The 13,614-nt window shown below is 43.9% G+C and overlaps 1 protein-coding gene across 2 annotated transcripts in view; it reads right to left on the minus strand.

Moving 5' to 3' along the window:
• C5H19orf12 (chromosome 5 C19orf12 homolog) overlaps positions 1 to 9,810 on the minus strand; it is a 33,828-nt gene extending 24,018 nt beyond the window's left edge. The window contains exon 1 of one of the 2 annotated variants that reach the window (XM_030204394.1): positions 9,562 to 9,810. The gene's annotated coding sequence lies outside the window, so the exon portion shown is untranslated. Of the gene's footprint in view, positions 1 to 9,511 lie in introns of both variants that reach the window. The other variant, XM_030204395.1, reaches the window with a different exon arrangement.
• Positions 9,811 to 13,614: the final 3,804 nt, after the last annotated feature.

Raw genomic sequence — 13,614 nt, forward strand, 5'->3', positions numbered from 1 at the left:
AGCTAGAGACTGGTAGAGAGGAATGGGCTAAAAGAGAAAAGATGTGATGACAAGGTGGGGAGAGACCAAGAGTGAATGAGAGGGTGCTGGGGAATAAAAAAAAAAAAAAAAAAAAAAAAAGAGAGAAAGAGAGCAAGACTGGGTGACGGGGGAGGGGGGGAGGAGGGTGCCGCTGGCTGTGTATTTTTACCAATGGCATGCAGGAGTGCGTTTTACTAAGCAAACAGCCTTATCAGCAAATCAGGTCCTAAAGGAGCTATAGCAGATCTCAGAAGAGAGAGATCCCTTCCCCCTCTCCCCCAACCACAGCAGAAACAACCATGAGGGTAGGGAGAGGGTTAAAAGCCTGAATCTGAGGCCTCTTCCCTATGTTTTTCAGCTGGCACCTAAACAAAAATTTGCCAAGGTCTGCTATAGCTATTTTTGTACATTCCCAGAGTTATGAGCTATTGCAGTTTAGCTTACATTTCAAGTCCAGTCAGAAGTACAAAGGGCATCACTATCTAAACTGTTGTTCTTGCACTACCCTGATTAACTAAATAGGCTTATCAGACTCTAATTTAAGATTTCTGAGTCAGACTGATAAGAATTGCCACATGTACAATATCTATGAGTGATTGATTCACCATACTAGACCAATATCATACTGAACTCAGACTTCAATTTTTTTAACCAAATGAACCAGCAAAATAAATCTATTTTAATGCAGCCTAATAAATGGATACCGCAAGAAACTGAGGACATAAAGGGGCCCTTTTACTAAACTGTGGTAAAATCTGCAGTTACCATGCCTTAATGCAGACAGTTTCCATGCAGTAGCTGCAAATTTACGTGGCAAATATTGGGGGTGTTCCCTGCATTTGCAGTTACTGCATTTGGAGTTAGCGTGGAAGCACTTAGCACCTCCTGTTTAGGAAGCAGTAAGTGGTCCTGTGCTAACTCCAAAATGCCTTCCATGCCCGTTCTCTGCCCATGACACACACCCTAACACAAAAGGCACTTAGCACCTAATTCTACAAAAGTAGCCAAAAACTGTGTGTACAATTTAATTGAATAATAAGTTAATTAGCAACAATTGGCTAAACAAGCAATTATTGGCACTAATTAGATTTGGCATTAAAATGCCTAAAATTTACGCCTGATCTGAAAAAGGGAGCACAGAAATGGAAGGGTCATGGGTGTAACGGGGCATTCCTAAAATTAACGCACATTATTATAGAATAACGGGGATACGCCCCAGTTGGTGCAAATGGCCGTGCTTAAACTTAGGTGCGATTCCCAGGTGCAAGCGCTATTCGATAAACTGTAACTAACTTTAAGCGCAGCTTATAGAATAGTGCTTTTTTCAGCGCCATAGAATCTAGCCCTTAATGCGCAGTGTACCACACGGTAACTACAAAAATACCTCAAAGCCTCTTAACATAGTTGTGCGCTAGCAGTTATTGTATGGTACACTGTGCATTAAGAGCTTTAACGCGGCTTAGTACAAGGCCCCGAGGGAATTTTACAAAGCATTTCGCACCTGTAAAGTACGTTTTATTTATAAAACTGTGTGGGGTATACATGCATGAAAAGAAGGCACACAGCAACCTAGCACCTACTTTTACACCAATGGTTGTCAACCTAGCCCTCAGGTAATGAATATATGTGACAAAAGCATCTATTGAAATATTTGAAAGAGGTGCATATATAAAGTGCACTTTGTGGCTAATTTTATAACAGGGCTATCTATATAAGTTCTCAAAAACGTGCTTATTTCATTCCTATTTATACTGTGACTTTTATACAGAGGTGTGCACCATGCTAGCAGAAAGAGGTGTATGCATAACTACAAACTTCTTTATAAACCTCTGCATTCTTGCTCTCTCCTAACTTGGAAAGTCAGAGGAAAATAAGTCTATCTAATGACTGGATAAAAATACTATGGAGCAAAATACTAAAGATCAAATGACGGACGGTCTTCTACGATCCGAGTCCTGCAAATGGCAAAAAAACCAGACAGATGTAGATTTGGCAACTACAGTATTTGGGAAGGCCAATGCCAAACAGACTTCTACGGAGGAGATTTCTAGTTCTGCACTGTGGTTATCAAACCACACATTCACATCCCACTACTGCCTAGAACAGGACAACTGACGTGACAGCTGATTTGGTCAGTCCTTCAGAATTTATTCACTGTCCCCATCCCCTAGGCCTTTCTGCTTTTTGTCTCAGGTTATTATACCTTGCTCATTGCAGGCCTTCAGTTTTACTCTTTTTCAGACAGCCTGGTAGCTAGGAATTCCCTCTTGTTTGAGTGTATTTTGGATTCCCTCTTGTGCTTCCAGCTAGGAATTTCCATAGTGTGTACCTGAATATAACTCACTTTGAGCTACTACTAAAAAAAATTTAAAAGGTATGAGCTAAATCCAAATAAATAAACCAGCAGTTTTCCTGCTAATGTGTATAACATCAATTCAAGAATGGGCTAAACACAACAAACTCTGCCTGAACCCAAGTAAAACCGAGTTTCTCTTGGTCCCTAACACAAATGGATACACGCCTGACATCAAAATCTCTTTTGTGAAGTATGAACTCCCCCTCAAATCACAAGTCAGGATACTTGGAATACAGTTAGATTCAACACTTACTCTGACTCCCCAAATCCAAGCAACCTTCAAAAGCTGCTTCTACTACCTGTGACAGCTATGCTACCCCTCTTCCTTACATCAAGAAGGTAACTCTCATCCCAGTTGTGCACACCATGATAACATCAAGACTGGATTACTGTAATGCACTCTACAATGGTCTGACTACAAAAGGCCTGCACCAGATCCAGTTGATTCAGAATGCTGCAGCAAGACTCATAGAAGGTTGCAAGCGACGTAACCACATCATGCCATTTTTACAAAAACTTCACTGGTAACCAAACAACTTACCGACTACGTAAATAATTTCTCAGTGTTACATGCATCTCAATCTGGATTCCGCGCTAATTATAGTACTGAAACAGTCCTTATAACACTTCTGATCAAGTTCAAACAAATTATTGCAACTGGTAACAATGTTCTTCTCTTACAATTCGATATGTCTAGCGTGTTCGACATAGTTAACCATGGTATTCTATTAAACATTCTACAATATTTTGGAATTCGAGGAAATGTACTAAATTGGTTTCATAATTTCCTAATGGTAAGAACATACCGGGTGATATCTGAATCGATCATTTCATCACCATGGAAACCAGAATGTGGTGTACCTCAGGGATCACCGCTTTCACCGATTCTTTTTAACTAATGATGTTACCACTGGCCAGATCACTTTCCAACCATGGCCTGAACCCATATGTTATGCTGATGATGTAAAAATGACTTATTTTATTTATTTATTTATTTATTTAATAAATAAAAATAAATAAATGATGTAACGATATATATTTCGTTTAAAAATGACATCAGAAATTGCAGATAAAATCAATCTGAGCTTCCAAATAATGAACTCATGGGCAGATGCATTCCAGCTAAAACTCAACGCAGAAAAGACGCAATGTCTTATCTTATCATCACAGTACAATAAAACCAATTACACCAATATAAATATACCAAATCATATTCTGCCTGTTACGGACACCTTGAAACTCCTGGGTGTTACAACTGACCGAAATCTTACCCTAGATAGCCACGTGAAAAATGTCATAAAAAAGATGTTCCATGCAATATGGAAACTTAGAAGAGTGAAACCTTTCTTCCCAAGGGAGACATTCCGCAAACTGGTGCAATCATTGGTATTGAGCCATTTGGACTATTGTAATTCCATCTATGCAGGATGCAAAGCACAAACCACTAAGAAACTCCAGACTGCCCAAAACACCGTAGCCAGACTTATGTTTGGTAAAGCGAAATATGAAAGCGCCAAACCCCTTAGAGAAAAATTACACTGGCTCCCATTAAAAGATCGAATTGCATTCAAAATTTGCACCTTGGTTCATAAAATCATTTATGGAGAGGCCCCATCTTACGTGTCTGTCTTAATAGACCTACCAGCAAGAAATAACAAAAGTTCATCACGTACCTTCTTAAACTTGCATTATCCCAACTGCAGAGGACTTAAATACAAATCTATACATGCATCTAGCTTCTTATATCTGCATGCAACTATGGAATGAACTACCAACTACCATAAAAACAACACACGATTTGACAACCTTCCAGAAACTACTGAAGACAAACTTGTTTAAAGAGACTTATAAAAAGGATCCTCCATAACGAATTAGCTCCTAGACTACACCAGAACTATCTTTATTGTACTCTCCCAATTTGATTACTTTAATCGCATTCTCATTATTGATCATTATACCTTGTCCTACTCTCATTTATGTTATGAATTATCTATTTATCAACTTCTAGTTTTTACCTGATTTTCTTATGCACCTTACTTGCAATATACTTTGTAACTTCTTATTCCGTTAATGTGATTGCTATTGCAACAAAATGTAAGCCACATTGAGCCTGCAAATAGGTGGGAAAATGTGGGATACAAATGCAGCAAATAAATAAATAAATACAAATCTTCAAGGCCCTTAAAAGAAATGGCCCCGAGTACCTGAAGAATAGGATGATCCTCTACACACCTCCCAGGACAACTAAGGTCCTCTCAAGGACTATCACGATGTGATACCAGCAAGCGAGCCTTCTCCTGAGTAGCCCCCACACTCTGGAATGCACTCCCTGAAAGGCTCCGCTTAACACAAGACTATCTCTACTTCAGGAAGCACGTGAAAGCTTGGCTCTTCAACCAGGCCTTTAATTGAAGAAATAACTAACTTGCTAGTCACACACAAGGAATGACACTAGCTGCACATACTATAGCAGGATATGTTTATCCACTTCTACCCTAGCTAAGATAATGTTCAAGCACCTTTCTGACCTCATGTGCAACTTTCTTTAAATTAGTCCCTTATTTTCTTACTCCTGTTACTCTATCTTATCTATACGTTCCATCTTTGCTTATATTATATGCCTATTAAAATGTTTTATTGTGTATTGTATTGACATTGTAATGTAGCATGCTATGCCACACTTTGTATTATTGTTTGAATATTTTTATTGCTGTAATTGTCTATAGATTATGTTTGAGTTGTTCTTGCTGTACACTGCCTTGAGTGAATTCCTTCAAAAAGGTGGTAAATAAATCCTAATAAATAAAATAAATACAGTATGTGTCCCACAGATGAAAATTAAGTCTGCATACTGTATATCACTTTATCATTATATGTTACAAGTGAGTGCTGTGCATCTCAAGGGGGAGAAGATATCTTAAGGTTGGAATAGTTAAAAAGTATTGCTAAAAATATCTATAACATATATTGTCCCAAGATTGCATCATATTTAATTGCCTATAGATGGCTGACATTACGGCAAATTGCCAACCAGTGTTTTAAGCATGAATGAATATAACTTGCACAGAGCAGCAGGTCTGGCTCTGGCCGCCTTGCTGGGCAGACTAGATGGACCATAAAGGTCTATATCTTCCATCATTTATTGTGTTAATCCAGGCCTTGACAAAATTTTCACTGTATCTAGGAACCAGTCCAAAAACATAAGCCAATGGCCGAGACCCCCTTCGCTTCTTCACCCCTCACCTAATGTTGTCCCCAGAGGCCGAGCAAATTTCAGTTTCGGTTACAATGCTGAAAACCAGCCCCAAATCCTCTCTCTGCTCAGTTTCGGTTTTGGCTAAAAGGCTCTGGTCATTGTTTCGGTTTCAGCCAAAACTTACCATGTGTTTTCACTGCAAGCCAAAAATTTGTGCTGTATCCTGTTTGTCGCCTTTCCTCCCCTCCAAGCAGTAGTTGCCTCTCCCCCTGCCTACTAGTAGGTGCCCCCCTTCAGGCCTAATCTTACAATCCCTGGTGGTCTAGGGGTGTAGTCAGGGCAGGAGTGATCCCCAGTTGCTCCTGCCCATCTGTGGCATAGCCACAGGTGGGCCTCGGCGGGCACAGGCCCACTCAGCAGTGGTGTATCTCTGACATGGAAGAATCTCAGAATCTTTCCCTCCCTTCCCCAACTCCGACGGCATTCCGGGATCTCTCAACTCCACCCCCAACTCCTCCATACCTTTTAAATCTTTCAGTTCTTGGCTGGCAGTGACCAGCAACTCATACTCGCTGCTGCCCTGAGCCTTTCCTTTGACACAACTTTCTGTTTCTGCATAGGCAGAGGGAAGCAGTGAGTACGAGTTACCGCTCGCTGCAAGAACTGAAAGATTTAAAAGTTACGAAAGGGCTGGGTGTGGATTTGAGAGACCCCAGCACACTTGCAGGAGAAGGGAGATGTCAGGCAGGGGTGGGGTTCTTGTGCCCACCCACTCAGACCCACCGAAAATTGGGTGTTTGGCTACACCCCTTCTGAACATGCTGGCTCTGCTCTCAAAATGGCTGCCATGACCTCTGGTGGCAATCTTGACAGTAGAGCGGACATGGGCAAGAACAACTGGAGATCACTCCTGCACTGAATGTACCACTATTTCACCAGGAATTGTAAGGTAGTCGGGTGGGGGGGAGAGGTACGCTTTGCATTCTTTTTTCTGTGTAATGCAATTGCAAGTAACGCATAGTATCATAGTAGATGACGACAGAGAAAGACCTGTACGGTCCATTCAGTCTGCCCAACAAGATAAACTCATATGTGCTACTTTACGTGTATACCTGACCTTGATTTGAATCTGCCATTTTCAAGGCACAGACCGTAGAAGTCTGCCCAGCACTAGCCCCACCTCCCACCACCAGTGCTGCCACCCAATCTCAGCTGAGCTTCTGTGGATCTTGCGTTGTAGTTTATATGGTAAACAGAGTGCTCCAAATAAATGCTTTTGATACAAAAGTTCTGCAGGATTGTAAGTCTGTAAATTTGGGATTTAGGAATTAGCCTCTCTGTGGAGATATGGCATCAGCTGTCACTCCAACGTGGCGCAAAGTTAACCTCTGTAAAAGCACTGTGGCTTTTAGTTTGTTTTCATTAGCTGAAGTCCTTGTGTGTGAAAGCTATTTTGCTTGGAGGTAAAATATGGTATTTCATTATTTAATTATATATTATATATTCCGGCTTGCATACTATTTGGGTGACTAAAGAATTTACAGACTGTTGGGTATGATGAAGATGCAGTGTTTTAATGAAAAAACAACGGTTAAAGCCAGACAGATGCCGGTGTGCATAAGGAGAGGAATGACCAACAGAAAAAAAAAAGGGAGGTGATAGTGCCCTTGTATGGCCCCATTTAGAGTACTGCATTTCTGGAGACTGCACCTACAGAAAGATATAAACAGCATGGAGTCAGTCCAGAAGGCGGCTACAAAATTGGTAAGCGGTCTCAGTCATAAAACAAATCCCTGGTGGTCTAGGGGTGTAGTCAGGGCAGGAGTGATCCCCAGTTGCTCCTGCCCACCTGTGGCCCCTTATTCCAACCTCAACATGTATACAGTGGAAGAGAGGGGATATGATAGAGACATTTAAATAACTCAGTGGCATTAATGTACAGGAGGTGAGCCTTTTTCAAATGAAGGAAAACTCTGGAATAAGGGGCCACATGATGAAGTTAAGAGGAAATAGGCTCAGGAGAAATCCACAAAAATTCTCTTTCACTGAAAGAGTGGTGAATGTGTGGGATGGCCTCCAGGTGAAGGTCGTTGAGACATGCACTGTGTCAGAATTTAAGAAAGCATGGAACAGGCACGTGGCATCCCTTAGGAAAAGGCAGAGTTAGTGGTTACTGAGGATGGGCAGACTGGATGGGCCATTTGGCCCTTATCTATCATCATGCTGGCAGGCCCCCATTCCCCCCAACAGCATACCTGCCAGCGACAGGGGGCAGGAGGTCCGGTGGACCTCCGCTCCCCCCCCCCAGGTTCAGGGAGGGCTAGAGATCTGGTGGGTCTCCAGCCCCCCCTAACTCCCCCAGCAAAAGGTCCCTGGTGGCCTAGTGGGTGACCAACACCCCCCCCCCCCAAAAAAAAAGGCGATCCCCCCCCCCCCCCCCCCCGGTGGTCCAGTTTCCCCTACCCCCCCTACCTTGTATGTTGGAGGAGGGAGGGTAGCCTGCCTCCATCCTCTTACTGCCACGCCGCAAAATGACGGCGCCCAGCCCTGCCCAGTGTATTCTGGGATGCGCTGGATGGGGCTATACACTCCCTTATATGGTGTATAGCCCTGCCCAGCGAATCCCAGGATACACTGGGCAAGGCTGGTCACAAGCTATCCTCCCTCCTCCAATGCACAAGGTAGGGGGGACTGGACCACCAGGGACCCCTTGCTGGGGGACTAGGGGGGGCTGGAGACCCACTGGATCTCCAGCCCTCCCTGAACCTGGGGGGGATCGTTGGGGGGGGGGGGGAATGGAGGTCCAGCGGTCACCCCCTAGGCCACCAGGGACCCTTTGCTGGGGGAGTTGGGGGGAGCTAGAGACCCACCGGATCTCCAGCCCTCCCTGAACCTGGGGGGGGGGGGTGGGATCATCCGCCGGACCTCCAGCCCCCGCTGCTCAGGGCAGGGGTAGTTGGGACCTGGTGGTCCCATGGACCTCCAGCCCCTGTGTTTGACAGGTTTGGCCTTTTGACAGCCCAGACCTGTCAAACGAGTGCGGGAGGATTCTGCTGAGCGCATGCTCAGGCACAACTCTCCCACACTTCTACCCCATGATCAGAGATAACTGTGTGCTTAAATCTGCATGCAATTATCTCTGATCATAGGTCTAATAATGCCCCATGCTGTTCCAGTGCTATTTTTAGAGCGCTGTTTGGAACAGCACAGGGTTTTGATCATCTGTCTGTTAGAAAGTTACACTCTGGAACCAACACAAAAGGACTTTAAACACACACACAGGATTGCTCACCCATTACTAGCCTTAGCACTGGTGTAACTACACTTTTACTGTTACTGCCTAACTTTACTAAGGCTGTTTGTTCTTTGAAACCACCCCCATTTCTTTACTGAGCTGTGATTTGCAATTTATTTTACTTGATTTGATATACCACTGTTCAGCAAAACCCTTACAATTAAACACGTAACCTACAGTTTCCAAGTATTGCAAACAATCTCATGGGTAAGTCATTTAACCCTCCATTGCCCCGGTACAAAATAAGTACCTGAATATATGTAAACCGCTTTGAATGTAGTTGCAAAAACCTCAGAAAAGCAGTATATCAAGTCCCATTTCCCTTAAACCCAGGGAAGCTGCTCTCTCTTTACTGATACGCAGAAAGACCCATAACCCTTAAAAGAACCACAGACCTGCTGAGTTAAACCACTAAAAAAATATATCATCAGGATCAACAGAACAAGCTGTGCTATTTACTATCAATCAATCGTCACTTAACCCTCCATTGTCTCAGGTACAAAATTAGATTGTGAGCCCTCCTGGGACAGAGAAATATCCAGTGCACCTGAATGTAACTCACCTTGAGCTACTACTGTAACGGTGTGAGCAAAATCTATAAATAACTACCTGGAACACAAATAAACAGAAGGAAGCAATTCACCTTGACAAGATCCAGATGCGATTCGGGGGAACAATAAAGCTGCAACTTACCCAGGAGTCGGAGAGGGGTGGTGGGACCAGCCAGACCCTGACCCCGCTAAACTGTCCTACCTCTGCTGTGTTCACCGAATAAGTGATAAGTGGATAGCTGCTGCTGCGCTTATCAAACTAATACGGAGATAAAGCGGTGCTAGCCGGTCAGCACTTCTCCTCTGAACGACACAGTCCTCTATGCAAACACTGTATTCCCTCAACAACCGCCAGAAGACGGTGAAGAAAGACAAGCATGATTCTCTTCTGCGCATGCGCAGCCCCACCACGGGACGCCGCCGCGTGTAAACCGATTGCAACTTCCGGTAATTCAGTCACTGCTAATGCGCATGTTCTGTTCTTGACGGGGGTGGGGGTAGGGGTAGGGGTAGGGGGGGGGGCAGTGTGGGCAGTGGCACCAAAGGGATTGAAGATGGATGGATTTAAGCGAAAGTTGGGAGTAGCGTTCTCTAAACTATGGGTTGTGGCTGAACTGTGGAGATTGTGTGCACCACCGCAGGCTGCCAAGGTGCTCCTCTGATGCCCTAGTATGTGAAGGCAAAGGGTGAAAATCTTTAGTGATGGATGGGGAGAGCAGTATTCTGGAAGGGATGGGAACCACGCAGGTTAGTGATGGTTTTTCCATTCTGTTCTTGCTAGTCTCGCCATCTATGTATTAATTTATTTATCACATAAGCCACTATTTTTGAGGTCCAAAGCAGTTCTGTAGCGCAGATTCTGGGTGCCTGATGATGACTGCCCCTGGCACTGAGTTTTATTCCCGTAGGCACCGGTCGGTGTCTGCTGCTTTGTGGGTATCGCGGAGTTCTGTTAACACACTTCTGAAGCCTTGTATGTTTGGTCAGAGCAATAGCTAAAATAACCTTTTTCCTTTCCTCTTCTTTTTAAAAAGGTAGTAGTGTGAAAATGCGGGAATTCCTGGACACAAATTCCATTAGAGGCAAACGATCTCAGTTTATTATGGGATGTCGCTACAAACGAACTGAGCCGTGTTCACAAAGCGTGCCGTAGCCTGAAATGACATGCTTCTGGTCTTGCAAGCTATTTTATACATTTTTGAAACCACTCATTCATTGATTAGCATCAACTTATTTACATCATGTGGTCACTTGTGCCTTAATATAAAATGCTTGCCTTGTCTATAAATCTTTGTATAACTAAAGCTCCAGTCTTCTTTATAATCTACTTAACAGTAACTGTACTTCTAAGCTGACATCTAACAACTACCTCTTGTATCCATCTATTCAAGGTGAAAAATCAGTAACAATTATATTCCGACCAGGCTGTTAAAAGTCTGGCCCCACTGAAGCCAACAAATTTAAGATATCTCAACTCAGTACGATTCTTTTCGGAAACAGTTAACATCTATTTGATTTGATTTCTAAAATGAGTTAAGATATTTAGATACTCGTAGCTCGTTTTTTTTCCTTTTGTCTGTTTTATAGAAAGACTATTTTAATGGCTTGTTACTTGTTTTTTTTCCTATTTTTTTAAATTGTATATAGAAGGATTATTTTTAATTTGCATTTGAATGTACTGTTACGTATATTTGTACACTGCTTTGGACCCGTAGAGGAATTAGCGGTTTCTGAGTGCTGAATTAGAATAGATTAATATTTTATGGAATCACTCATTACCTTCTATGGCTAATTTACTATTATTTATGTATTATTTAGTTATTAGTGTTTACTGCCATTTTGAAGGAATTCACTCAAGGCGGTGTACAGTAAGAATAGATCAAACATGAGCAATTGACAGTAAAAATAAATAATACAAAGTATGGCATAGTATACTACTTAGAATCAATTTTTGAGCAAATTTATGTTTTTGTTTAACTCAAGATATATGGAAGATCTAAATAATTTTTAACAAAATGAAACCTCAACAGACCGGGGTGCCTACATTGATGGTCAACCCCAACTCCAGCGGCTTTTATCACTGGTTCCAAAATTCCTCCATACCCAACTGCAAGGAAAACAACTCCCTAATGGAGAAGAAACCTATGCAGCCAAAAATTAAAAAAAAAACAGAGGAAAAATTATGTCTTCCAAACACCATGATATATTGGGTCAGAGTCAATATCATGTAGAAAAAGATCCAAACCTTCCAAAGGTGCACATTTATCGCTCTAGCTGATCTTAACTACAAACAAAGCTTCAAAGAAGGCACATCAAGTTCAAGATATAAGGATTTAACATACAATATTTAGCAGATACATAGTTTCCCTTTTCACATTTACTAAGGGGAAACCCCACAGAATATGAAACGTGCTAAAATGTTCATATTGGTTCACTGTGGGGTCCTAAGTTCAAACCACTGTTCTATTGACTTACTTAGTTACCAATATACAATTTTATTTCCTCACTAGTAAAAAAAGGCCCATTTCTGACACAAATGAAACGGGCGCTAGCAAGGTTTTCCTCGGAGTGTGTATGTATTGGAGAGTGTATGTGAGAGTGACTGTGTGAGAGACAGAGTGAAAGTGTGAGTGTGTGTGAGAGAGAGAGAGTGAGTCTGGGTGTGAGTGTGTTTGTGAGAGAGTGTGTGTGTGAGAATGAGAGTGTGTGCAAGTGTGTATGTGAGACACAGTGAGGCATATTTTCAAAGCACTTTGGAAGGCTAAGTTTCATAGGTTTCTATGGAACTTTGGGAGGCTAAGTGCTTTGAAAATGAGCCCAAGTGTGAGAGAGAGTGTGGGTGTGTGTGCGAGAGAGAGAGTGTGTGTGAGACACAGATTCTCTGTGAGAGTGAGTGTATGAGACCAAGCGAGTGTGTGAGTGACTGTGTGGCACATAGAGAGTGAATGTGATACAGTGTGAGACAGAGTGTGTGAGAGTGAGAGTCAGAAAGACATTGTATATGAGAGAGAGAGTGTGAGCCCTGCCCTCCCAATCCATGCCCATCTGTCCCCTGCCCCCTCCATTCATCCTTTTCCAGCAATTCCCTTCTCTCCCTGAGCCCTGCCCTCCCAATCCATGCCCATCCATGCTCCTCTGTCACCTGCCCCCTCCATTCATCCCTATCCAGCAATTCCCCTCTCTCCCTGAGCCCTGCCCTGCAATCCATATCCATCCATGCCCATCTGTCCCCTCCATTCATCCCTATCCAGCAATTCCCCTCTCTCCCTGAGCCCTGCCCTCCCAATCCATGCCCATCCATGCTCCTCTGTCACCTGCCCCCTCCATTCATCCCTATCCAGCAATTCCCCTCTCTCCCTGAGCCCTGGCCTGCAATCCATATCCTTCCATGCCCATCTGTCCCCTCCATTCATCACTATCCAGCAATTCCCCTCTCTCCCTGAGCCCTGCCCTCCCAATCCATGCCCATCCATGCTCCTCTGTCCCCTGCCCCCTCCATTCATCCCTTTCCAGCAATTCCCCTCTCTCCCTGAGCCCTGCCCTGCAATCCATATCCATCCATGCTCCTCTGTCCCCTGCCCCCTCCATTTATCCTTTTCCAGCAATTCCCCTCTCTCCCTTCCATGCCCCCCCTCGCATCCATGCTCCTCTCTCTCCCATGTCCCAGCCTGGCCCGCCCTCTTCTCCCCCCCCTTCGCATCCATGCCCCCCCCCTTCACATCCATGCTGTCGTTTCTCCCCTGCTCTCCCGCTCCCATTGTTCAACTTTACTGCCCACCCTCTTCTCTCCCCCCAACATCCCTTTTCTTTTTTTTTTCTTTTTAAATTTACCTCCGTGGCGGTTCCGGCAGCACAGCGTCAGGGAAGGAGGCGGCGCTCCCGACGTCTAGCCTTCCCTTCGTTGTGTTCCGCCTTCTTCTGACGTCATCCTTGACGTCAGAAGAAGGCGGAATACAGCGAAGGGAAGGCTAGAGACATCGGGAGCGCCACCTCCTTCCCTGACGCTGCGCTGCCGGAACCGCCACCACGGAGGTAAATCCGTTTGTTTGTTTTTTTTTCCACCCTCGACGTCATGACGTTTGACGCGAGGGCGAGGCAGAGACGGCTGGCTGGCTTCACACCATGAATCCACGAACCCTTCAGGGAGTGTTTGAGTGACTTCAGAACGTTCACGGTGCGTTTTATTATATTAGAT

The sequence above is a fragment of the Microcaecilia unicolor genome, chromosome 5, assembly GCF_901765095.1.
Source record: "Microcaecilia unicolor chromosome 5, aMicUni1.1, whole genome shotgun sequence".
NCBI classification, from domain to species: Eukaryota; Metazoa; Chordata; class Amphibia; order Gymnophiona; family Siphonopidae; genus Microcaecilia; species Microcaecilia unicolor.